Genomic DNA, 27,510 nt, shown 5'->3' with positions numbered 1-27,510 from the left:
TGTATAATATTTCCACCCCCCATGCCAAAGGGCTTTTTAGGGTTTGTGAAAAGATCTGTTTTTATTGGGGATTAAATGTATATTGCAATATAGGATGTAACCAGAGGCCCCATCGGTGGCCTGTTGGAGGTCAGCTTTGATTCACCAGGTAGCTTTAGAGTGAAGTATTGAACTTCGACTCCTGCTGGAAATTCTACTATTATGTGTATTGTTTCTATTTAGTGAGGCTGAATAATGCACTCCTCCCACCCATTCCCACCCTAATTTTTATGTTCAAGGGTAGACAGCTTGGTCTTTTGCAAACCAATAATATCCGCCCTGTACCGATTTGTGTCAAAGTTTTTGTACGTTTAATAGGGGAAGTTATGCCCGATTCATTCCAAGAAAGAAGGTGAATACCTTTTTCTGAAGTCTTGTAAAAAAAGCACAACCAGTCTTGTCCCACAGAAACCAAGCCGTGTGTCTGAATAACTCCTGGGATGCTCAGCCCTCACCCTAGGAGAACATGTCTCTAAAAGCATTAGAAATGTTGTGGCTGCCACACAAAACAGCATAAAACCGCAAAAAAGACCAAAATAACCAGATTCTATAAACAGTCCCTCCAATTTCCTCATCCTTCCCCCTACCTTCCTTTCATTCAATCCTCTACCACAATTACCTCCATAGGGTCCAGCTGCCAACATCCCAACCTGAAACTGGCAAGGATACAGCCAGTTCCCGATGCATTCTAAGGCTCCTCTGTTACGATGAAATACGAACAAGTTCCCAAACCAGGAGAGGTGGACCTATTAGGCCCAATACAAATTAATAAATATATCCAACCAGCATTTAAGTACTGGGCGTTGAGGATGCAAGCATGATGTTGAGACAATCTTGTGCTGCGGTTCTGGAATCATATAAGTGCCATGTTCTATCATGATATATTTTCAATACTGCAGAATATATAAACATAAAGTGAATCTTACACTCTGATAAGGCTGCATATAATGGATAAAACTTCTTACGCTTCTCAAGCAGAGCTGCCGAGTTATCCTGCAAGAGACGTACCTGGGATTCTTCATATTTTAATATGTCTTTGCAGGATTTAACTCTCATAGTAGCTTCTTTATGGACGTAATTGTGGAATTTTGCAATTACTACCCTAGGTCTCCACTCTCCTGCCATTTTGCGCCCCACATGGTGAGACCTTTTCAAACGCACAGGGCCCAGGCTGTCACACAAAGGGAGTGATTTTTCCATCCAGGACTCCAATTCTGTCAGAAGATGATGATCAGACACAGTTTCTGGGATCCCCAAAAATCACACGTTGCTGCGCCTGGAACAATTCTCCAAACCTTCCGGTTTTGTTGCATGAGCACTGACCAAGTCCTTTAGTCTCTTCATTTCATCCCATGAAACATGTGCATCATCCTCGAGGCCTGAAACCTGCGCCTCCAGCTCCATAGTGCGTTTATTGGTCTCGGTAAGATTTCCAACTGTTTTATTGCGCTTTGTAAATTGGCCAACATCACTATGGCAAATTGGGTAACTGCTCCCGAGACCAGTGCTGCCATGTTGTCAACCAATTGGCCACGCTGGTGCTCCATATGAATCAATTTACCAGTCATTGTTCCTGATGTACGGTCCATAAATCTGTCCATGTAAGCTTTCTAGTATCAAAAGCTTACTATCAAAATGCTATTAAAATTAAAGCTGGTGCCCCAGAGGGGGTCAGGCGCACGTTCTCCTTCCCTCACAGCATCATGATGACTCATGTCAACTATTCTTAATAAAGATATTTTCAGAAAAAAAATAACTTCATGCAACTGAGGAACCATCCACACAGAAAAAAAAAACAAAAAACAGACAGTGCATAGCAGGGAGAATACTGAGAGAGTGTTGGGGTGGCCATGTTACTTAGTGATTGATTTGTTTTCACCAGGAATATTTTCTGGGCATTTATTAGTTACACATCTATAAATGTAAGGGTTCACTGCCAGGTATTACGGTGTATCACAATTAACATAACAGCCATGAATTTTAACTTTCAATGCTATACATTAAGTTCATACAATGAGGAAGACTGATAGCCTTAATATAGGCATGTTGATTGTGGTCTTACTATCACACGTAAAGTTTTCTTCATTTAAATATGGCCTTCTAGTCATATAAGACCTGTCCTAGTGGGTCATACCAAAGGTCCATCAAACTAAGTATCCCATTTCCAGTAGTGGCCAATCAAAGTTAGTAGTTATCAGGAACTCAAAAAGTAAACAGATTCCATGCTGTTTACACCCAACATAACCAGGCACAGCATCTAATTCAGTAACACAGTAACACGGCAGATAAAAACCTGCATGGTCCATCCAGTCTGCCCAACAAGGTGGCCAGAACTGCACCCTCCATTCTGTGTGGGCCACAACCACCCATGCTTAAACACTAGTTGCAAGTCTCCACAATGCAAATAACATATTGGCAGCTAAACATGGATGATACAAGGTTATAACCAAGATTCCATTCCCAAATATTGCTGACAGTATTCAACTTACCAGTCAAGATGTCTTCTACTCTCCCCTGAATGGTACAGCATCCTCACTCTCAGCACATGACAATAAAGTGATCTACCTAATTGAAATCAGTAGATGTGATCTCTATGATGGGAGCTTCTCAATGATATTCCTCCCCCCAAAAAAGGCCCAGCACTAATAAAAGCATCTCTTTTCAAACTTATAATACTTTATTGCACATCCTTAAAAGTATCACAGACCGACCAACAAGGCCACATCTCTTATCAGCTTCAGGGGCAGTCCTAAATACAATACAAACATTAACTTCTCTAAAAATGACAAATAATTGTAATATACAATTTTTTTGTAATACAATACAGCTTAACACAGGTAGTCACTCATCCAGCCATGATACTCTTTTCTTAAACACAATTCTCAAAATGGCTCTGGCATGAGCACTCTAACTTTTATAGGATCAGCTGATTATTTGGACCAATCAAAACCTTTATAACAATGATCCCCAATCTAGTTCCATACTCAAACCCTCTGGAAAAACAGTACACAATTTAAAGATCTACCATTGCTCCTTATAATTTAATAGTGTATTAATATCGCCACCCTCCCAACCCACTATGATCTTATCCAATACTAGTGAAAAAGGCCCGTTTCTGTCAGAAATGAAACGGACGCTAGCAAGGTTGTCCTCGGAGTGTGTATGTTTGAGAGAGTGTTTGTGATATTGACTGTGTGAGAGAGAGTGAATGTGTGAGTGTGTGTGTGACAGAGAGAGTGAGGCTGGGTGCGAGTGTGTATGTATGACAGAGAGAGTGAGACTGGGTGCGAGTGTGTCCGTGAGAGAGAGAGTGTGTGTGTGAGAATCAGAGAGTGTGCCAGGGGCCCCTTCCTCCTCCCTCCCAGTTCCAGGGTCCCCCCTCCATCCGTCCCGCCGAGTTTCCAGGTCAACCCCCCTCCCTCCCTCCGAGTTCCAGGGTCATCCCCTTGTGTAAGTTCCAGTCATCCCCTCCGTGCCTCCGAGTTCCAGGATCCCTTACAGTTTGAGGGTCCCTCCACCCTTCCTCACAGTTTCAGGGTGCCCACTCTCCCAGTTCCAGGGTCACCTTCCCTCCCTCCCTCCCAGTTCCATAGTCCCCCTCCCAGCCTCTTTCTGCTTCCTCCTGCCTTCTGGGCTTCTTCTGTATGGGAATGACGCTATTGCACAGAAAGTGTATTTGCTGTGCCCTCTCAAAGCACAGCACGGTGTAAAAGAAAAAAAAGGTACCGCAGCTCACATGCAAGCAAAAAAGAAGAAATGGAAAGAAAAGAAGCGAAGCAAGCCCCTCCCCGGGCTCCTCTGGATTCTCCACAGAAGCCTAGCTGCTTGTTGTAATGGCAGTGAGTGAAGGGGGTGAGGAGGACGCTGCTGTTCTCGGTGCCTCTTTCTGCTTCCTCCTGTCTTCTGGGCTTTTTCTGTATGGGAATGACGTTATTGCACAGAAAGTGTATTTGCTCTGCCATCTGAAAGCACAGCACAGTGTAAAAAAACAAAAAAACAAAAGGCTACAGCAGGTCACATGCAAGCAAAAAAGAAGAAATGAAAAGAAAAGAAGCGAAGCAAGCCCCCCGGGCTCCTCTGGATTCCCTACAGAAGCCTAGCTTCTTGTTGTAATGGCAGTGAGTGAAGGGGGGGGGGGGGGAATGGAGGACGCCGCTGCTGTTCTCGGTGCCTCTTTCTGCTTCCTCCCGTCTTCTGGGCTTCTTCTGTATGGGAATGATGGGTGCGTTGTGGAGTGGAAACAGATATTAACCAATGGGCGTCCTTGATTAGTTTATTGTCAGTGTTACACCCTCAACGTCATGATGTTTGACACGAGGGCGGGGCAGACAGTAATGGGGAAACCGGATATGTACACCAGCACAAAGGGAGACGTTTACGGCTTGCAGGTGAGGCTTCAGTAGCCCGTTTCGGAAACAAATGAAACGGCCGGTAGCCAAGGGCGCGGAGGGGCTTGGGTGTTACGCTGGGTGGGCTCTGTGAATTGTTTTGTAGGCAGGGAGAGGAGTAGGGAAACACGCTGCGTGTGTTACCCTACTCCTCTCCCTGCGTGGCTCATAGTGTATATCGATGTCTGGCCCTGTGATTGGTTGAGTGCCATTGCTCCACCCTCAACGTCATCACGTTTGACGTGAGGATGGGGCAAACACTCATGGGCAAATTGTGGTTTCATCACCATGCAATTAGAACGTTGGGACTTGCGGAGGCTTCATTAGAACGTTGGGGTTGTGAATTATGTGCAGAAGGGGCGTGGCTGAGGGCGGGTCTATGAGTGAGAGTGAGTGGTGCATGAATAACAGTGAGTGGTGCTGACAGCCTAGCCTACCAACAGTGCAGGGCATCAGTGTTTCCCTGCCACAGAGTGAGCTTCAGAAAGTTGGAGGTGAGAATTATTTATATAGATTTGCTATTTAAAATCTGTGACTCCATGCTTTTTTTCTAACCAGTGGGGCTGCCATCACTCCCTTTTTAATCCTTGATTTATGTTTATTCAGTCTTAATTTAATAGCTCGACTAGTGCGCCCCACGTATAAAAGTCCACAAGGGTATTGTATTACATATATGATATTATCAGAATCACAAGTGGTATTGTGGCATGCCACCAATCTCTGGCCATTAGTTGGAACTGTCCAGTCTAAACCTTCAATAATAGTTGCACACCACTGACAGTGGCCACAACTAAGATGGTCCAACATATTTGTAATCTGTTGGGTTGGTCGTGAGCCCTTGAGCCCCGGCCGAGGCCTGCAGATCAAAGCCGGGGGGAGACCGACCTACCACTGCACGCCCCCAACTACCCAATACCCCTAGCCTACCCCTCCCCGCAGCACCGCAGGAAGAAAGGGAAATAGGCATACAAGCGGGCCTCGCGGCCGAACTGGAACCCAGACACTCAGAGCCACTCGTACGGGCCTCATGGCCGAACTGGAACCCAGACACACCCAGGGAGGGGAGAAAGGAACACAGGAGTCCCTCCATGGGACCCCAAGGTGCTAGCCACGCCACAGGGCAAGGGAAAACAAAAGAACCAGAGTAGCAAGCAGGAAGAGGAGGGAGAGAGATCCTTCAGTAAACAAACAATCAGAGAGAAAGCAGCTGACCAGCAGCCTGCTGAGTCCGCGATTGGGAGCCCAGCCCCCCACTGAACAAACAAGCAGCTGGCTTCCCACAGAGAACTGCAAGCAGCGAGGGAAAGCCCAGCTGGAGTCAAGAACTGACACACGGGGAAGGAAAAGAATCCCTGAAAAGAAAACACAGATCAAAGCCTGAGCACAGCACAATGTACTGGCAGTGACCTGCACCGGCTTTTAGTCACAAGGAAATGTAACGCCAAAGCAGGGAAAGCAGAAACATGCAGGCTAAAATACTACCCACTGAAGTCAGTACAAACCCTGGCAGCCAATCAGGAATGAAGTCCACCCCCTTCCCCTGCCAGAATCATAACAATATTTTTATCATTTTGAACATAGTCCATCCTCTTGAAGGTCAGCATTTCCCCAATGGTTTTACCCCGCTTATATGCTATCAAAGGAGTTTCATCAAAAAATAAGTGATACTATAACAGTAATAGGGGTCATAAATGTAAAAATGGCTACTATTTTATTATTTGTGGTATCTGTTTTATAGGAGAGTAACTCCTCTCTCTGTGCAAATTTAGCTCGGAGGAGAGCCTTTCTCACAATAGTTTTAGGGTATCCTCGAGCCAAATACCTTTGAGTTAATAGATTAGCATAAAACTTAAATTCTGATTTCGTAAAGTATAAGGGTGAAAGCTCTTAAAATGGAGGATGGTATTTCTAGCTATTGTCTTTCTACATAATGTATGTAACCTATCTTTGTCTTTATAGATATGAACATCCAAAAAAATCAATGGACTTACTATCAAATGTTAAACTGTAAAATGGCTGCCGACAAGAAGGTCACGGAGCGGCTGCTCCAGTGACCCTCGGCTGATATACGGATGGGAATGAGACCGTTTGGCTGTCTGGCCAACGAGGAGAGGGCACCGCTGAACGTAGAATGTCTTTGACACATTTTGCGGGCATTTTACGGGCTCCAGAGCGAAAAGGACGGTGCGAGGGACCAACAACGGCCTCCTGCCCACCTCGTGGCCGTGCCGCTACCCTGGTTGGACCCGACCTCTCCCGAACCGGAGATCGACGACCTCACGTGCTAACTGAGCAATGTGCGGTTGCAGTCATCAACTGACGGTACTCCCGGGCAGGTCAACACTTAGACGACTTCCACTTCGACATGAGGCGGCGGACCTGGACCAGACATCGACGCACTGGCACAAGCCGCGAAACAAGGAAAGCTGAGCAACCAACCGCCGGACGCGACTGCACAGAGCGGAGGAGAAAGAATTACCGTGCACACGGATACACGTCGGGAGACCGCCCTGAGGCAGAAACCCTGATGGTGTTCCGTGACCGACCTTAACCCACGGCTGACCATTACGACCACAGCAACAGCGAAAGGAGAGGCCTGCAGCAACTCCATGTGAAGCAGGAACTCCTGCGCATACCTGCTTCGACTATCCCCTCACCCTGCACTTTAACCGATTCCTGGTCGGTGATCTGGGCATCAAGGTAAAAACGAGGGCAACAGACATCTGCCTAACAGCACTGCACTATGCAGCCCAGGAAGGACACACTGGTACTGTCCTGACTCTGTTGTCCCTCGGTACTGACTTAAAAGCTAAAGATAGCAAAGGCCGAGCTGAGAGCACTGGCTAACCCCACACCCACCAGAAACGGGTGGTCAGGAAAGGACACAGTGAGCGGACTCCCAGAGCCCGAGACAATTCCCATGAGCAGGGACTGTCACTAAACCAAATTAGTGATGTAGGGTAAAGCTGCTACATAAACTAACTCCTCTGTCTTGTTGCAAGCTGAGAGACTTCCTGAGTTAACTTTCTAGTTCAGTATTCTATGTGGTTTATATAGGGTAGAATCATAGAATCACTGTATCATTGAACGGTTTGAGGACTTTAAACCTCTAATTGCCTTTTAAATGCTTTCTATGTATCTCATAGCATTATACTGAATTGTAGGACTGTAAACTGCTAAAGCCGACCTTAACCACTTCCTCTGCTCTATTCTGTAATACACTGAATTGTACTGCGGACTGCACGACTGACTGTAAATACACCGAATTGTACTGCGGACTGTAAGTACGTACACTGAACTGCACGATTGACTGTAAATTTTAATCAATCACCACTGTTTTGCACGGCTGAACACTAACTCACATATGCTCCTGCTGCACTATACAAACTAACGCCAACATGGACATTAATGCCGCATGTTGATATTGCTTGATGCTCATACAAAATCTTAATCATCAAAACCAACAAGCACCACCAGCCAACATTACCTAAAACCAACATGAATATCAACAAAATTCTTCTAATAATCTATTTCTCCCCCTAATTTACTACGCATGGACAACCCCCAACATAGACAATAATCTGTCCACAGCACAAATACCCTACAAGCAACTCAATCACAACCCACCAGCCCTAAAAGTTAACAACCAACTAAAAGGGAAAACAAATACACACGGAAATAACCAACAAAAAGGGAAGAAAGGACACAACAAAACCAAATACCAAGATAACAGACAATTATTAAGAATCAACACGCACTTGCACCAAGCCAAATCCTATACACCAATCCAAATAGGATACATAAACGCAAGATCAGTAGTCAATAAAACAGCAATTATAACAGACTGGATCACAACAGACAATCTTGACCTCTTATTCATCACTGAAACATGGATCCACGACCTCAAAGACCCCATAATCTTAGACCTTTGCCCACCAGGATACAAAATAATCCACTGGACAAGAAATGGAGAAAGAGGAGGGGGAATAGCCATAATCTACAAATCCCAATTCACTATCACAACCACAGCAGAATCCATTACGCCACAGCTTGAAATTGCTTCGGTCAGAATCAATCACCCAAACCTACAAGAACGCCTTAATGCAGTACTGCTCTATAGACCACCAGGCAACCGGCAAGATTCCCAAATACACTTCATGGACTTTATTTCGAATACATGTGTCTCTACCTCAAATCTTATCATCGTAGGGGATATCAACTTACACCTTGAAGACCCCACCTCAACTAGCACCAAAGAATGTGAAGAGTTCCTACAATTATGGGATCTCCATAAGCCAAACGCGCCACCAACCCACAACAAAGGACACACATTAGACATCATCACACACAAATTCGATCCCGATTTAAACCTTGTACTAAACGATATAAAGTGGTCACCTACACCGTGGTCCGACCACTACAAAGCAATACTTTTCCTCCAATGGCGAAAGAAAGATTCACCCAATAAACAAACACGAAAAACCTACACCACAAGAGGAAGAATAGATCCAGCAACATTCTGGCAACAGATCTATACATGCCAATTCCTCCAAGAATGGGACAATAAATGCAAATACATACTAGACGACATAGCCCCGATTCAGACCAGAACCTCACATAGAAAGAACTCACTATCATGGTTCAACGAAGACCTGAAAAACCTTAAAACACAAGTTAGAAGGCTAGAACGAGCATGGAACAAACAGAAAAACGACTCCACACACGAGGCTTGGAAACAACTACATAGAAAATACAAATACACTATAAGACAAACTAAAAGATCTTATTACAAAACCATAATTGGACCAAATTACAAGGACACACATAAACTCTTCCAACTAGTGAACAAACTAATTGTCACGTCTGTGGCCGTGACCACCCTCATTCTTACCCTGTTTCTGGGAGTCAGTGGCTGTGCTGGCTTCTGCTTGTCTCTGTGTCTGTCTCTGTCTTAGTTTCTCTCTGGCTCTGTGTGCTGATTGCCTTACTGGACCTCACCTGTGTGGGCTATGCCTCTTCCAAGATGGCTGCCGACTCCTCTATGCCAGTATCCAAGATGGCTCCCACTGTTCCTCCCTGTGGGCTGTCTTCTCTGTGTGTCAAGCCTCTGTTTGGAGGCAAGGAGATTGCTGCAGTTGTGCCTCTGGAGTTGAAGGGCTTTATTAATCACTTTGAGACTGCAGCCCTTGCCTTTGCATTTCGTCTAAGGGCCCTGGTATGTAGAGTGCTCTGTACACTGCTACATTGTTTGCTCTGTGTGAGTTGCTATGTTTGACTAGCTAGCTTGGGCACAGCTTTGCTTGTTAGCCTGTGTACAGCTTTGCTAGTTCTCCTGTGTGCTCTGTGTATGTTCCTGGTGTGTGACTTGTTAGCTTGGGCACAGCTTTGCTTGTTAGCCTGTGTACAGCTTTGCTTGATCTCCTGTGTTTGCTTAGTGTATGTTTCTAGTGTATGACTTGTTAGCTTGGGCACAGCTTTGCTTGTTAGCCTGTGTACAGCTTTACCAGATCTCCTGGGTTTGCTGAGTGTATGTTTCTAGTGTATGACTGGTTAGCTTGGGCATAGCTTTCTTGTTAGCTTGTGTTCAGTTCCTAGTTTTCTTGTGTTTAGCCTGCTGGTTTTCCCGTGTGTGTTTTCTTTTGCTTCTGGAGCTTCAGCCCTTGTTCAGTCTGTTGCCAGTACTCCTTGATACTGAAGCTCCAGCCATAGTCTTGCTCCTTGACCTGACCATTGCTTTGAACCTGCCTTCTGCCGGAACCCGGACATTCCCTGCCTGTCTGCCTTGCTTTCGCCTAGGTGCCTGGGGGGCACTTCTGTATCCGGATTCCTGCTGTTCCTGCTTGCAAGTTCCAGTTCCGGTTTTTCCTGTAAGCCCTGCCGGCTGCCCGAACCTGAGGGCTCAACCCTTGGGGAAAGGTGGCTAAGCGTAGGTGAAGCCTAGGTCCAGTGTGTACCTGTCCAGCGGGTTCCGGTCCCGTGGGTTCCAGTCCAGTGGGTTCCGCTCCAGTGTGTTCCAGTCCAGCGGGCTTCACTCCTGTATGTTCCAGTCCAGTGGGTCCACTCCAGTGTGTTCCAGTCCAGTGGGCTCCACTCCAGTGCGCACCCGTCTGGTGCGTTCCAGTTCCGTGTATTCCTGTATAGAACTCCAGTCCGGGGTTCCGGTCCAGTCTTGTCTCGTCTCTACCGTGAAGGTGATCTTGCCTGCCACTGCCGCTCCACGGTAGTGGCCCAAGGACTCACGAACCCAGTGCTCCCGGGGAAGAAGCCTGACAGTATGCCAAGGTCCTCGAGAACGCGACACTAATAGACACCACAACGATCACTTCCAACCGTACAGATGCACCAACAGCAGAGAGCCTTGCGAAATACTTCAATGAGAAAATCGTAAAACTACGACTTCAGATACCTAGCAGCACCACCGACTACGCTACAATCCTTAACTGTCTAGACCCAGACCCTGGTGTATACCCAGCGGACAGAACCTGGACAAACTTCGAGACACTATCAGAAGGCATCATCTCCCAAACGCTTAAAAAATTTGCTAAATCTCACTGTAAACTAGACATATGTCCTAACAACCTTATAACATCGGCACCTCAACAATTTATAACAGACCTCACGGAACATCTGAACTAAATGCTACAAAATGGTCTCTTCCGAAAGGAGAAAGGAAATATTCTACTCACCCCCATAGCCAAAGACGCAAAGAAAATGCTAGCAAACTAACTAAAGACCAGTAGCATCTATTCCCCTAATAACCAAACTAACGGAGGGAATGGTAACCAAACAAATCACCAACTGTTTCAATAAGTTCTCAATACTCCATGATTCCCAATCAGGATTTCGTTCTAACCATAGTACTGAAACAGTACTAGTCACTCTCATGTCCAAATGTAGACAACTGATCGCAACTGGCAAAAACATACTACCAGTGGCGTTCCTAGGGAGGCTGACACCTGGGGCGGATTGCCGATGCGCCCCGCCCCCCGGGTGCAGCGCCCCCCTGGAACAGCGTGACGCCCCCCCCCGGCGAAAGAACCCCCCGGATGCACGCCGCTGGGGGGGGGGGGTGCCGTGTGCCTGCCGGCTCTTTGTTTTCATGCTCCCGACAGGCGCGCGGCACCCCCCCAGCGGCGTGCACCCAGGGCGGACCGCCCCCACCGCCCCCCCCCCTTGGTAAGCCACTGCATACTACTTCTACAATTTGACATGTCCAGCGCTTTCAATATGGTAGATCACAATATTCTACTATATCTCCTTGAACACTTCGGCATCGGAGGCAACGTTCTTAACTGGTTCAAGGGATTCCTAACCACAAGATCTTACCAAGTGACATCTAACTCGACTACATCTACCACATGGAGTTCCACAGGGATCCCCCCCTCTCGCCGACTCTATTCAACTTAATGATGATACCCTTGGCTAAACTACTATCCAACCAACACCTCAATCCATACATATACGCAGACGACATAACGATCTACATCCCATTCAAACAAGATTTACAGGAAATCTCCAATGACATTAACCAGAGTCTTAATATCATGCACTCATGGGCGGATGCATTCAAACTGAAACTTAATGCAGAAAAAACCCAATGCTTAATAATTACCTCTCAACACAATACGAGCAAATTCACCACCATAAACACACCAAATTTGACACTCCCTATCTCGGACACCCTAAAAATTCTTGGAGTGACTATCGATCGTCATCTTACACTTGAGAGTCATATGAAAAGCACAACCAAAAAGATGTTCTACTCAATGTGGAAATTAAAAAGAGTAAAACATTTCTTCCCAATGACAGTCTTCCATAATCTGGTACAATCAATGGTGCTCAGTCACCTAGACTACTGTAATGCACTCTACGCTGGATGTAAAGAGCAGACAATGAAGAAACTTCAGACAGCCCAGAACACCGCAGCCAGACTTATATTCGGAAAAGCAAAATATGAAAGTGCTAAACCACTACGAGAAAAGCTGCACTGGCTCCCACTCAAAGAACGCATCACGTTCAAGATTTGTACTCTAGTTCACAAAATCATCCATGGAGATGCCCCAGCCTATATGTCAGACCTGATAGACTTACCGACTAGGAATGCCAAAAGATCAGCCCACACATTCCTTAATCTTCATCTCCCAAGCTGCAAAGGTCTAAAATACAAACTTACGCACGCAGCAAACTTTACCTACCTGAGTGCCAAGCTATGGAACACACTGCCGCACAACCTGAGAAAGATCTACGAACTAACAAACTTCTGAATATCACTGAAGACCCATCTTTTTAATAAGGCATACCACACAGAACAACAAATATAAATGCATGCATCTCCTTTACCTTACACAGACCTATTTTCATAATATCTGTTTGTTCTAAACTTCTACTTTGTTACTCAAATTCTCTATGTAACAACATGTAATTATTTTATAATCTCTACTTGTTTTAAACTTCTACCATGTTACTCAAAATTTCTATGTAACAATAATTGATTATGTTCTAATCCATTACCACCAAATACGATACATTGTAAGCCACATTGAGCCTCAAAAAGGTGGGATACAAATGCAATAAATAAATAAATAAATAAACATGGATTTAAAGAATTGAGCCACTCAAAAAAAATTGTTGCAGAGATTCAGTAGTTCCTTCCCAGATGAACAAAATGCGATCCAGAAAATGTTTCCAGAATTAAAAACCATTGAGAACTGTATATATAAATTGCTCTTCAAGTTTTGCCACAAACAAGGTGGCTACAGACGGGGCAAGGGATGCACCGATTGCCACCCCTTGCAGTTGTTCATAAAATGTTCTCCGAAACAAAAAATAATTTTTACAAATCACAAGTTCAGATGATATCCGCACAGGTTCAAGAGGATCTTGCAATGCTTGGGCAATGACTATTGAGGCTTCTTTCTGAGGTGTCATGGTATATAATGATACCACATTCAATGATACCAGAATGCTTTGAGTAGAGATGGGTATCCCCTGCAATTCCCTCAATAAATGAGTTGTGTCTTATAAATATGATCTTAAAGCCATAGCTTTAAGTTTTAAAAATAAGTCCACAAATTTACTCAAAGGTTCTAGAACCAAATGTCACATAGAAACTATTGGATGGCCTGGTGGTGACTGAGGGGGTGTTTTACTAAAACTTAGCTCAAGTTATCTGCAGCAGGGCCCATTTTATTCCTTTGGGCCCTCCTGCAGATAACTTGAGCTATGCTTTAGTAAAAGACCCCCTGAATATTTTTGTGGACTTTAGGTACAAAATAAATTCTAGGGGTAGCAGGATGTTTATTGCAGAGGTAGCTCATCTCTTTCATAGTAATCATATTATTTAAGAAAGCTTGACCCACCACATTCTCAATAGATTCTGGTAAAATTTTCAATGGATCATGATCTAACTTCCTATAAGTATTTCTGTCAGATAACTGCCTGCCTACTTCAATCATATAATCAGCAGTTGTTTGTACAGTGATGGTTCCACTTTTATCCACCTTTAAACCACCAAGTTCACATAAATGGCAAGGACAAATCAAACTCGGGTATACATATGAAGTATCACATACCATGTAAAATGAGTTTATCTTGTTGGGCAGACTCGATGGACCATACAGGTCTTTATCTGCCATCATTTACTATGTTACTATGTTATGTTAGATCATAATTCTGACAAAGCTAAAAACTTTCAACTTTAGTGATGTTAAATCTCATTCTAGAAGACAGTTTAGATTATTCAAAAGTGTCTTAATCTCTAGGAATTAAATGCTGAAATGTTTGTAAAGAATAGTCCATAATCCCTGATGGTGTCCAAGATGTTGCTGGGCTGACCAAAGAAGTATCCCCTCTATAATCAGAATTTTCAAAATATGTTTAAATCTTTGTTATTAAGCAATCAAACATACAAGAACCATAAGCATAATTATATAAACAAAACCTGAGGTAACAATGGCTCCCGACAATCAGCAAGAAACAGAAAATTTTCATAAACAATTTTCTTAATTCCCCCCATCCCTCTTCCCCCGAACGCCCACCCCTACACACCCTTTAAATATTTAACAGGTAGCTCCTGGCACGAGAAGGTAGGGTAAGCCAAAGGGGTTCCCACATCTCGCAGAATCAGATCCCCGGTCCCGTGTCCAATGATACAATCCCATATCTCTCCAGCCTCAGCTGGTGCAAAATCAATGACTTCCACCTTGATAGTGAGGGCCCCGCTTCTGATGTCCATGCCAAAAGAATGGCTTTAATTCCAAAAAGGATAGCTAATTGAGCAAAACTCTTAAACCCCGGATCGGGTGGAGACGCATAAGAGTAGCTATAGAAAAGGATCAGTGGGTCATGAACTAACGTGCAGCCCCAATATATATCTAAAGCATATAACACTTGCTTCCAAAAGCTGTGAATTATGGAGCAAGACCAAAACATATGTCCCAGAGTAGCTGTACAGTCCCCACACTTGGGGCACGTCGCAGTCCTGGTCAAAGTTGCTTTAAATGCTCGGTGTGGTGAAAAATAAAGTCTTAGCAGAAATTTATAAAGCATTTCCCTTTGAACCATTGGAAAGCCTTTGTGAGTGCAATATCCTATATAATAATTTGCACCTCCAACGTTCTATATCTGGATGCCTGGGTTCGTAACACAATTCCCATTGGTCCACCCTCGCGTCAGAATGTGATGATGTCAAATCAATAAGAAGGAAGGGAAACCAGCACCAGCCAGCCACAGAACGTTGGAGGTGAGGATTCAATTGCGGGAGAATTGCCCCCCTCCCTCCCCTCCTGTCCTCCAAGTTCCAGGCCCTCCCTCTCCTCCGAGTTCCAGACCCCCGCACCTCCCTCCTTCTCTTTCTCTGAGTGGCAGCCCGACCTGCGTTGCCCACCCTCTTCTCCCAGTCCGCTGGCAGCAGTCAAAGGTGAGCAGGCATGGCGCTGCAGCCTGCCTTCCCTTCTGTCTCAGCTCTGCCTTTGGTCCCGCCCTCATTTCCTGTTTCCGGAAGAGTGGGACCTGAAGCAGAGCTGAGACAGAAGGGAAGGCAGGCTGAAGCGCCGTGCCTGCATGCCTTTTACTGCTGCCGATGGACCCCGAGGTAAGAACTTTTTAATTCAGGCCGGCAGGCAGAGGACTGGGAGAAGAGGGCAGGCAGCGCAGGTCAGGCTGCCACTCGGAGTGGAGAGAGAGAGAGGGAGGGAAGCGCAGGGGTCTGGAACTCGGAGAAGAGGGGGGGCATGGAACTTGGAGGGGAGAGGGGCCTGGAACTCAGAGGAGAGGGAAGGAGGCACGGGAACTCGGAGGAGAGGGAGGGGGGCATGGAACTCGGAGGGGAGGGAGGGAGGGGGCCAAGCGGGAACTCAGAGGATAACTTTGCTAGCACCCATTTCATTTGTGTCAGAAACGGGCATGTTTTACTAGTCTTGATATAAGACTTACACTGGTTTGACATAATAATACAATGTAGATCCTGGGACCAACGCGATGCCACATGTGCATAATCCAGTTCAGGCGTTGTGTCTTTCAAATATTGATGGTGAAATTTCAAAGGCACCGCTTGTTGGGAGCCAAGCAAATAAGCCTCCGACAATACCTCTGCCACATCCTCAGTAAAATCAGTCCAAGTTAGAGAGGATATATAATGTCTAAGCTGCAAATAAGAATAATAATGTCCCTGAGGTATTGAAACTTTTGCTGTAGGTACTCAAAGGAACGAATACGTCCCTCCTCATCCACAACTTTAGTTATATACTGAAGGCCCTTCTGTGCCCACTGCCCAAACCTAGTATGTCCCTGACCCGGGGGGAATGCAAGATTGTTACAACTAGAGAGAAAAGGTGTGACCCTTGGTGAGAAATTAAACCTTCAGCACACCCACTGTCAAACCTCCCTGAGAGCTTTGAAAATAGGAGAGAGTTGAAAAACATTAGGGGGCAACCTGCTCGCCTTATACAAAATTTGACTAAAATGAATATCAGGTATTGGGGAGGACTCCATGCTAGTCCAGAAAAACTCTTCTGTACTCCTGAATCAGTCATTAATATGACGCATCTCACAGGCTACAGTTCAGTATCATATGCTTAATAAACCCATCCCACCGTGAGCCTTGGGGGTGGAGATCAAAGCCAATGGGAGCCATGGCCTTTTACCTCTCCAGACATAAGTCTGGAGGAGCCACCCAATCTCCTCTCCTCCCGAGGGAGCTGTTGAAAGAGATAGAGCCATTTAGGTGCCATAATCATATTAAATAATGCTATCCGCCCTCATAGTGATAATGGGAAAACCTGCCAGAGAGCCAACCTCTGCCTCGTAGCTTCTAAGAGAGGATCAATATTAATTCTGTGTAAAGTGGTCAAATCTGCTGGTAACAGCACCCCCCAAGTACTTCAATGCCGACTCCTCCCACTGAAAGGGAAACTCCCCCCTCCATGCCTGTTGTAAGTGAGGGTCTATTGCTATCACCCAAGATTTGTCTAAATTGAGAGAGAACACTGATAAGGCACCAAACTGTTGTAGAATTGCTAAAGCGGGGAGAAGCAAAGTTTGTGGCGCCATCAGCACCAGTAGCAAATCATCTACATAAGCAAGCACCTTTACGGACTGATTCTGCAGCTCCACCCCCTGCACCTCTTGGGAATTGTTCAGCTCCCTGATCTCATCTCATGGTTTCCACTATCATCTTTATGCTGACGACACCCAGCTGTATCTCTCCACATCAGACATCACTGCGGAAACCCAGGCCAAAGTATCGGCCTGCTTATCCGACATTGCTGCCTGGATGTCCAACCGCCACCTGAAACTGAACATGGCCAAGACTGAACTTATTGTTTTCCCACCCAAACCCACTTCTCCTCTCCCTTCACTCTCTATCTCAGTTGTTAACACCCTCATCATCCCCGTCTCATCTGCCCGCAACCTCTGTGTCATCTTCGACTCCTCCCTCTCCTCCTCTGCGCATATCCAGCAGATAGCCAAGACCTGTCGCTTCTTCCTCTACAACATTAGCAAAATTCACCCCTTCCTCTCTGAGCACACCACCCGAACTCTCATCCACTCTCTCATTACCTCTCGCCTAGACTACTGCAACCTACTCCTCACCGGCCTCCCACTTAGCCACCTATCCCCCCTTCAGTCCATCCAGAACTCTGCCGCACGCCTTATCTTCCGCCTTGACCGATATACTCATATCACCCCTCTCCTCAAGTCCCTTCACTGGCTTCCGATCAGATACCGCATACAGTTCAAGCTTCTCCTACTAACCTACAAATGCACTCGATCTGCAGCCCCTCCTTACCTCTCTACCCTCATCTCCCCTTACGTCCCTACCCGTAACCTCTGCTCTCAAGACAAATCCCTCCTTTCAGTACCCTTCTCCACCACCGCCAACTCTAGGCTCCGCCCTTTCTGCCTCTCCTCACCCCATGCTTGGAACAAACTCCCTGAGCCCATACACCAGGCCCCCTCCCTACTCATCGTCAAATCATTGCTCAAAGCCCACCTCTTCAATGTCGCTTTCGGCACCTAATCACAACACCACTACTCAGGAAATCTACCTGACTACCCCAACTTGACATTTCGTCCTTTAGATTGTAAGCTCTTCTGAGCAGGGACCGTCCTTAGTCATTAATTTGTACAGCGCTGCGTAACCCTAGTAGCGCTCTAGAAATGTTAAGTAGTAGTAGTAGTAGTAGTAGCAAGTGCGGCAGCAGCTCCAGAAAAAGGTCAAATAACAGCGGCAACAGGGGGCAGCCTTGTCTAGTGCCATGTTGTATATCAAACATCTGAGACTTGTCCCCATTTACCACTATCTGAGCCTGTGGCTCAGTATACAGAATCTGGACCGCTTGCAGGTACCACTCAGGGAGCCCTACCCAATGTAGCACCTGAAATAAATAGACCCAGTTTCCTTGGTCAAATGCTTTGGCTGCATCCAGGCTCACCAACAGGCCAGAGACATTGTTTTTTTGGCAATGGGAAATAGCTAAAATCACCTTACAGATGTTAAGCACAGAATGTCTTTTTGGCACAAAACCCACCTGGGCCGGGCTGATTAACCCAAGTAAGAACCGAGCCAATCGTGAAGTCAACAGACGGGCAAATAATTTAGTGTCAACATTTAGTAGTGAAATCGGATGATAAGATTCTGGTGCCACCTGAGACTTCCCTGGCTTCAAAATTAGCGTAATTAAAGCAGTGTTCTCATGTAGTGGGAAAGCCCCTCTATGCACCACTGCCTGGTAATATTCTAATAGGGGCCCCACCAAATCTGACTGCATAATCTTGAAAAATTTCCCAGAGAATCCATTCGCCCCTGGCACAGAGTAAGACTTAAGGCCTTTAATTTTATTATTTGTATCCCACATTTTCCCACCTTTTTGCAGGCTCAATGTGGCTTACAATGTTCCGTTATGGCATTCACCATTCGCGTTGACGCTCCTTTGATTGTATAGGGACATCTAAGGCCTCCACCGCCTCCTCCGTCAGACAGGGCATTTGGGCTCTGGCCAAAAGGGCCTCCTCCTCCCTCAGGGTCTCCTCTCATATAACCGTTGAAAATGCTCTCTTAATAGCTGCATTACCTGATCTGGGCGATTGACTACTTGGCCCTTAGCATTGCAAAGCGCGTGAATGGTGCGATTTCCCCCCCCCCCCTCCCCACCAAACGACTTCACCACCCGGGCAAGCATCCCCTCTGTTCTGTTCCCAAACCTATGAAAACGATATTTTTGGTAGAGGACACTATGTTGGGTCTGTTCCTGCAGCAGTGAATTTAAAGTTATTTGTAGAGAAATATAATTCTCTTGATTACTAGCAGTAGGAGTCCTTACATATGCCCGTTTAGCCCTCCCTAGCTGCCGTTCCAGATTTTGAATACTACTGGCCACCCATTTGCGATGTGCTGCGACATGGGCTTTGGCAGTACACCAAAATAGCTGTTGATCATTTAGATGTTGTTTATTATGAGTAATAGAAGCATCTCACCTGGAATGCAGAAAAGAATGAAACTCTTTGTCACGTGCAAGATAGCTCGGGAATCTCCACCCCGGGGAGGTCTGAAAGCGTACCGTTGCCTCCAAATCTATCCAAACTGGTGAGTGGTCCGACACTGCCTCCACCCCTATCTGGGCCTCTGTGACCATTGAAAACAATGAAGCCGAAACCAGAACATAGTCTAGCCTCACTAGTGTGTCATGCGCCCGTGACCTATGTATATAATCCTTCTCACCTGGATGTAGCAGTCTCCATGCATCTACCAGAGATAGGGAGGTGCAGAAAGAATTCAACATCCCCCCACCCAGGTCGAGACATGGCTATCCACCCCATTGACCCTGAACTGTCCGCAGCAGGATCTGCGAGCAAATTTATGTCACCAGCACCATTAACGTCTTCCCTTGATATGGTAACAATTTGTCTACCAGGGCTGGGAAAAATGTTTGATCATAGGGAGTTGGGGCATATAGGGACAGGACATACACCTCCCTTCCCTGAAGCCATAATTTCACCAAAAGGTATCTCCCCTGCGGATCTTGCAACAAAACATCTGAGGAGTAAGCTAAGTGCTTATGAAAAAGTATCGCTACTCCCTCCCTCCACTCACCTGAGAATGCATAATGGACACTACCCACCCATGACTGCTTAAGTTTCTGATGTTCCTGGTCAGTAAGTTGTGTCTCCTGGAGGCACGCAATGCCAGCCTTCTGACGTTTTAATTATGCTAAGATTTTCTTCCTCTTAGGACAGGTGATCCCTCCCACATTCCACGTTATTATCCTACACTGTGGCATCACTGTCAGCTCTCCAGAAAGCTGTTTTGAACATGAACCTTCCTTTAGGACCTGGAGGACCCAGCCCTCCCCCCAAGTCCACTAAATTACCAACTATTGGCAATTCCAGGAGTCTCTGCACACTGAAAGGTGTCCCCTTCCCCTCCTGTACCAAAATCGGACTATCAGGGCCAGCATCAAAAAAACTGTTAAACCCACTACCTACGTAACCCAAACTCCCTTCCCCTCTCCCCCCTCACTGAACCTCCCTCAACCACCCCCTACCCAAACCATCCTCTTCAAACCCCTCCACTCTGCCCGATGAGCCACTGTTGCAGAGAATTAATCACAAAATGACAGGGGTCCCCGCTCCCCCCCCCATCACAGGTATCATTCAACAAGGGTAACTATAAATGAGCCCAGCCGCTTGTACAAGCTTCTGACTCACACATTATCCAGAAACAATAACCAGCCCCCCAAGTCAGTACACACTCAGCACCTGTTTACCAAACTCTGTCCATGCAAAATAGTCACACTTCAGCTGCCCGCTTCTTCCGCTCCGCCATGCAGCTTGTTTAGGCAATCCTGTGCAGAAGCTGTGTCATAGGTGATCCATTTTCCCTCCAAGTTAACTTTCAAGAGTGCAGGATAGAGCAACATAAAACAAATCTTCCGCTCCACCAACGCTGAACAAATAGTGGCAAAATGGCACTTCTCCTGTACTCCCGCTGAGTAGTCTTGAAAACGTTTTATAGACGTTCCCTTGTAGGATGAGGAATCATGCTTCAGCTTATAGCAGAATCTCAGTCTTGTGAATATAGTTATGGATCTTTATTATCACAATCCGCGGTCACAGTCGGCCATCTTGGAATTGGCCGAGTCTATGAGCCCTCTTAATACAAAAATGTCCAGAGCTGTCTGAAAGCGCAAACTCTTTCGCCAACCACTGCTCCAGCAAAGGTGCCAAATTTTGATCAGGTACTTTCTCCGGTAATCTCACAATGCGCAGATTGTTGCGGCGTGATCTATTTTCTAAATCCCCTATTTTATCTGCCTGCTCCTGGAGTTTACGATGCGATGCTGTGACTTTGGGGTTCTGCTGGGCCCAAGTGTCCTCTAGATCCAATATTCTTTTCTCCACCACTGAAGTCTGTAACATTGTCTCAATAACCAAAGTCTCTAATTTGCCGAACTGCCCCGCTAAGCTCTCAAAGTGGGGCTCCAAAGCAGTTCCCACTGTTGCCGTGATCTGCGCCAATTGTCTACTCGAAAACGCCGTGTCAGTGTAGGGACTCGCGTCCGCCATCTTAGGTTCTGCACCACTCGGCTTCTCCTCCTGCTTTGTGCCCCGTTTGGTTCTCGTGGCTGGCATTGGCACCATATACTGGTCCATGCAGGGGTCCTGATTCAATGCTGACCTCAGGCGACCGATACAACAAGCTGGAAAAGTTGATTTTATAGGAGAAACAAACGGGGACCTTGGAGTGGCACTAACCCACAGCTGCCGCTCTCAGAGCAACACATGACCATCAATGTCCAGAATTTTCAAAATATAATCTTAATTGTAATTTCCAAAAAAATCTATATAGTGCTATCCGAGTCATACGGAACTGATGGTATAAAGCGCAATCCGTAATTCAACAACTCTTGTTGTTTCTCTGAAATTGACGCTGAAGAAATTAATATTGCTGATGATCATGTTGGTTCTTTGCCCAGGTATTGGGACCCTGCGTGTTCCGTTGATCTTGATAGGTCACCTTTTTTGTTCCACATTGATAGCTTCCATGTTTCTTGTTGGCTGAAAAAAAAAAACACTATTAGCCCTAGATGTAACTACACCTGTGTGGTCATTGTCTTCTTCACTTGGATCCTGAATCTAAAGAGTGATCAAAAGCACTCTGATTATTTACATTAATGTTAGCAACTCTATCAGTTGAAATCTAAGGATAAACTGTATTAGACTCGTGGAGGGGCATAATTGAAAGGGACACCCAAGTTTTCCTGGGGACGTCCTTGCAGGATGGCTCCAGCAAGGGGCGGTGAAACCCATATTATCAAAACAAGATGGGCGTCCATCTTTCGTTTTGATAATACGATCGGGGATGCCCAAATCAGCAAATTTAGGTCGACCTTAGAGATGGTCGTCCCCAGGACTTGGTCGTTTCTGATTTTCAGCGATAATGGAAAACAAGGATGCCCATCTCAGAAACGACCAAATCCAAGCCATTTGGTCATGTCAGGAGCCAGCATTCATAGTGCACTGGTCCCCCTGACATGCCAGGACACCAACCAGGCATCCTAGGGGGCACTGCAGTGGACTCACAAATTGCTCCCAGGTACATAGCTCCCTTACCTTCAGCCAGATGCACTAACTGAATGGAAAAAGCCCTTCCCTTACCAATCCCTTAGCGATTCGGAAAGGGACGGGCATGCATGAAGGAAATCGCATGCAAATGAGCTGCTCACTGTTAGCTCATTTGCACACGATTTCCTTCCTAAGGAGGGGAAGCCAGTGCAGAGCAACCAAGCATTATGCATGGCTGCTCTGTCCATGCCAAAGATGGCTTCATACATGCAGACAAGCTGCGTGTATAATAGCCGTCTACAACCTTAGAAAAACACAAGTCCAGGTGAAAATATCCAAGTGCTCGTCAGGGACGTCTTTTTTTTTTTTTTTTTTTAGAGTATGGGTGAAGGATGTCATTTGCTATGCCTCCCTCCCTGCGATGGCAGTTGAGGATGTCCAAAATATGGATGTTTCTGTGAGAAGGATGTCCATGCCTTTGCTATGCCTCCGACATCCCCTTTATTTATTTGGATTTTCGATCACAAGTAGCAGCAGTGGGATTTGAACCGGCCACCTCTGGATTGCAAGACCAGTGCTCTAACCACTAGGCCACTCCTCCATGCCACTCCCTTGAAATTTGGCCATCCCTGTGGGGTGGGGCAGTTCAGGACGTCCAAAATGTTTGAAAGAAGGATGTCCACGCCTTCGCTATGCCTCCGCTGACACACACATACTTCCCCCACCAGGGACCTGCATACTGCTGCGATGGACCCGAGTATGACATTTCATGCTGGCAAAAAAAGTTTTTAAAGTTGTATTTTCAGGGTGGGAGGGGGTTAGTCACCACTGGGGGAGTCAGGGGAGGTCATCCCTCATTCCCTCCAGTGGTCATCTGGTCAGTTCGGGCACCTTTTTGAGGCTTGGTCGTAAGAAAAAAATGGACCAAGTCGCCCAAGTGCTCGTCAGGAACGCCCTTCTTTTTCCATTATCGCTCGAGGACGCCCATCTGTTAGGTACACCCCAGTCCCGCCTTCACTAAGCCTCCGACACACCCCCAGGAACTTTGGTCATCCCTGTGACGGGAAGCAGTTGGGGATGCCCAAAATCAGCTTTCGATTATGCCGATTTGGGCGACCCTGAGAGAAGGACGCTTATTTCCCGATTTGTGTTGAAAGATGGGCGCCCTTCTCTTTCGAAAACAAGCCTGATAGTCACGCTTGTTGCATTTGTACTTTTTAATCTTTACTTGACGTATAGATTCTTTAAGCAAATGTATCCACTGGGTCAACTCCAAATGTTGTTTATCATACTCCTGTGACAAATTTGTTTCAACTTGCCAGATATTTCCTCAATAGTTGTTTTAATCTGAGTCTCAAGTTTTGATGTAGTTTCTATGATTAAGATAGTGCAGGAAAAATTAAAGCAGGGTCTCCTGTTTTCAGAGTGCAGGAGAAATTAAAGCAGGGTCTTCTGTTTTCAGAGAGTTGTGTTCTAACCACAATGCTGCTATTTGTAAGCTGGGTTTTGCTTCAAAGGCAGTGCTGTTAGATGTACCAATCTGTTAGGTTTCCAAAGCAGGAACTAGGTTAGTGAGCCCTTGGGCCACTGCCAAGGAGTGGCAGTGGCAGGCAAAACCACCCCACACCAGGAACAAGACAGAACTCAGATAGGAACAGCAAGACTTCACCTGCACTAGCCGCTCTTCCCCAGGAGTTGAGCACCTGGCTGCAGGCGGCCGACAGGACGTACAGGACAGGGCAGGAACTGGAAGCTGCAAGCAGCTACTAAAACAGGAAACAAACACTGACAAACATGAGACAGAACTGAAAGCTGCCAGGCAGCCACTGAACAAGAAACACAGACAAACAAAAACTAAACACAAAAGACAAACAAGGAACAAGACTTAGGAAACAAACAAACCCCAAGCCAAACTACACACAGCCTAACCAGAATCAGACAAGAACTAGAATAAAAGCCAAACTAGGCAGAAGAGCAACAAGCACCAACAAACCAGGGCCTTAGGCGATGCAAAGGCAAAGCAGAAAGATTTCAGAATGGCTAATAAGCCCAGCAGCAGCAATCACCAGGCAACTACGGGAGCTGTGCAGGTTCAAACAAAAAGAGCAAGTCTGGCAGTCTGGAAGATCTGGACCGGACTAGGCTGAAATCTGGAACGGGTGACAATAACCAGACAGTCCATTGCAGCCACCAGGTCTGGCCACCAGGTGGCGAGAGGAAGGAGAGCACGAAACATGGGCACAGCCGTGACAGTATCTCATTAAAAATGTATAAGGTGTGAGCAAAGTCCAAGTTAATAAATATACATGTGATTTGACTTAATATAAATATTTAAATCTAGTTTATGCCGTAGCTAATATATTGTGCATCACAGTAAATGTCTTACATGATCATCATAGATGGCACTTCTGGCATCTCCTATGCCTTTTGCTCAGTTTCTCTTTGGGTGTTCAGCTTCACTCATTCTTAACCCAGTTGCATCTTGGTGAGTGAAATTAAGCTTCCACTCTAGCATCCCCTCCCCAAACCCCTTCTGAAGTGACTTTGTAATCTTTGAGCACAGAACAATCCTTTTACTGATACATTGCCTGACAGCCGCCTCTTAATCACCAGCACCTCAAAGAACAAATTTACTTAAAGTATTAATTACAGCCAGAAGTGGTGAAAAGTGGTATCAGTACACAGCTGTGACCCTGGGAGGGGAGAGGAGGAAGATGTGTGAATTATTTATCAAGAGACAGATGTGTGATTTGTCAAAATAAGTTATCTTATTCTCAGCACTGTAGATGGGGGGAGGGGGGAGGAAGGCAGCTTGACAGAAAGCATTTTAACTTAAGGTATTTTCTAGTCCAGTAAGTAACAAGTAGTGGGAGGGAGGGGATGAGATCTATGGCCTAGGAGGCATTTTAGGAAATGGGATGGGAGATTTATTCACTTAACTACATTTGACTACTCACTTTATTCAAAAGGGATCTACATACCAGTCAGTAGAGGGCTTCTGAAGGCTGAAACAAGATGAGAATTTAAGGGGCTAGTAAGATGACTGTTGGAAGATTTAAATCTGTAATTGCCCATTTTTCAAAGCAAGTGTCTTCTGGTACTGTTCCTTCCAAGGAGTCCCTAGGGTAACTCCTCTTCATGAAAACTATCCAAGCACTTGGCCTCAGTAATTGCTTACCACAGAACTAAAAACCAAGCCACTCACTGAATAATTGCTAAGGAAGATCAACAGCCACGGTTTTAACCTGTTTGGGAGGGAGGATGAGAAATGGGAGGGACAATTGAAAGGCTTATTTCCAAAACCTGCTAAGCCAATATTGCATTGGACTTAAAGGGTTTTAGAAATAAACTCTTCACTTTATTTCTGGATGTAATCTAATTATTAATCAGATCAGCAGTAAAAAGGCTAGGGGTTATTAGGTAGTCAGGCAACCTAGAGTAAGTCTTTCTGTTAGAGCTCCCCAGAGCTACATTGGATGGATACCCTACCTCCTATCTTCTTCTGAAGTTATGCTTTTCCAACCTCTTTCCCACCTTCAATATCAGATTGAAAAAAAAAGTTTCAGATGTCAGTTTTCCACAGAGAAGAACAAAGGGGTGAAACAGTTTTAAGTTCCAGTACATATCCTATATAATAATTTGCTCCATGAACGTTCCATGAGGCTGCCTGTGACCGTGTCTCGCTTCTGATTGGCTGTGCCTCGGATGATGTCAACGCAAGTGCCCCACTAGCAATAGCACAGCGTAGAGACTTGCAGTGCGAATCAACCTGCAGCCCGCCCGCACCGCAGCAAACCGCCAGTACATCACGACCCAGTTGCAGGATCGGCTGCCCCCTCCCCTTCCAGTTCCATGACCGACCGCCGCCCCCCTCCCCCAAGTTGAACACACCCGCGCCTCACTCCCCCTCTCTCTCTCCCCCCTCCGAGTGCCCCTCGCCTTCCTAAGTGCCAGCCACAGTGTAATAATTCTTACATCGTGGTCCGATGTCTGCAGTGAAGGCGAGCAGGCACGGCGCTTCAACATGCGTTCCTTGCTGTCTCAGCCAGGGCAGGACCAGAGGCACAGCTGAGACAGCAAGGAACACACGTTGAAGCGCTGTGCCTGCTCGCCTTCACTGCAGACATCGGACCACGATGTAAGAATTATTAAATTGTGGCTGGCACTTAGGAAGGCGAGGGGCACTCGGAGTGGGGAGAGAGGGGAGTGAGGCGTGGGGGTCTTCAACTTGGAGGGGGGGGGGGTCGCTCCTGCAACTGGAAGAGGGGGAGGGAGAGGGGTGGTCCTGCAACTGGAAGGGGACATGGAAATGAACAATCTCTCAAATGAGACACTCACACTCTCTCTCTCTCACACACACACACTGTCTCTCACACACTCAGTCTCTCTGTCACACATACAGTGTCTCTCAACTCCCAGGTACTGAGCTTGGTGGAGGGAAGTGGAGGGGAAGGAAGGGGAGACGAACATTGAATCTCTCTCTCTCTCTTACACTCTCACAGTCTTTCTCTGTCTCTCACACACTCTCTCTCTCTCTCACACACATACTCACTCTCTGTGTCACAAATACTCTCTGTCTCACACATACTCACTAACCAGACAGAAACACAACAATACAAATACATAAAACAATACACATCTCATTCTCCTGCATGATATTACTCATAACACCCTTGGAAATTATTCATTTCCATCACAGCACATTGGTCTTAACACTTCCATTAAAAACATTAATGGTAGAAGGCCATTACCTTGCTAGCGCCCGTTTCATTTCTTAAAGAAACGGGCCTTTTTTTACTAGTGCTTTTATATCAGTGTCCCATAGATGTGTGGCATATGTTCATTGATTGCATTAGTAATAAGTGTGTAGGATAATACATGTGTGCATATGTTTTAATGTATGGTAAGTGTGTAGCTGTCTTTGTACAGGTATTTCACACCTGTGTGTATCCATTTTCTGAGTTATTTGCACATGCCTGTATGTGTTCATACTTCTGTAGAATAGTGTGCATTCTTATTC

The 27,510-nt window shown here is 46.0% G+C and overlaps 1 long non-coding RNA gene across 1 annotated transcript; it reads right to left on the bottom strand.

The window, feature by feature from the left end:
• Positions 1 to 9,176: 9,176 nt before the first annotated feature.
• Positions 9,177 to 27,184, bottom strand: LOC115479699. The gene is made up of 3 exons (XR_003943738.1): positions 27,100 to 27,184; positions 22,555 to 22,557; positions 9,177 to 9,188 (listed from the first exon to the last, which is right to left on the bottom strand). It is a non-coding gene; the product is annotated as an uncharacterized LOC115479699 (long non-coding RNA).
• Positions 27,185 to 27,510: the final 326 nt, after the last annotated feature.

Source organism: Microcaecilia unicolor, chromosome 11 (genome assembly GCF_901765095.1).
Source record: "Microcaecilia unicolor chromosome 11, aMicUni1.1, whole genome shotgun sequence".
Lineage (NCBI taxonomy): Eukaryota > Metazoa > Chordata > Amphibia > Gymnophiona > Siphonopidae > Microcaecilia > Microcaecilia unicolor.
Note: the sequence above shows the minus strand (reverse complement) of the source record. Positions and strands in the feature narration are given on the sequence as shown.